Source organism: Rhincodon typus, chromosome 6 (genome assembly GCF_021869965.1).
Source record: "Rhincodon typus isolate 14 chromosome 6, sRhiTyp1.1, whole genome shotgun sequence".
Taxonomy (NCBI): domain Eukaryota; kingdom Metazoa; phylum Chordata; class Chondrichthyes; order Orectolobiformes; family Rhincodontidae; genus Rhincodon; species Rhincodon typus.
The window spans coordinates 32431774-32432040 of NC_063337.1; positions in this window are offsets into that span (position 1 = coordinate 32431774).

The window sequence follows — 267 nt, forward strand, 5'->3', positions numbered from 1 at the left end:
ATTGCTATCGAAGGCTGTAGAAACCAAGTTATTGCGTGTATTTAAGACAGAGATAGATAGTTCTTTGATTTGTATGGGGATCAAGGATAACAGGGAGAAGGCAAGAGAATGGAGTTGAGAAACATATCAGCTATGATCAAATACTGAAGCAGACTCAATGGGCTGAATGGCCTAATTCTGCTCCTATACTTTATGGCCTTACGGTTTAAGGGCAATTTATAGTGATCTCACCAGCAATGCCCACATCCAATGAAAGAGTAAAATAAA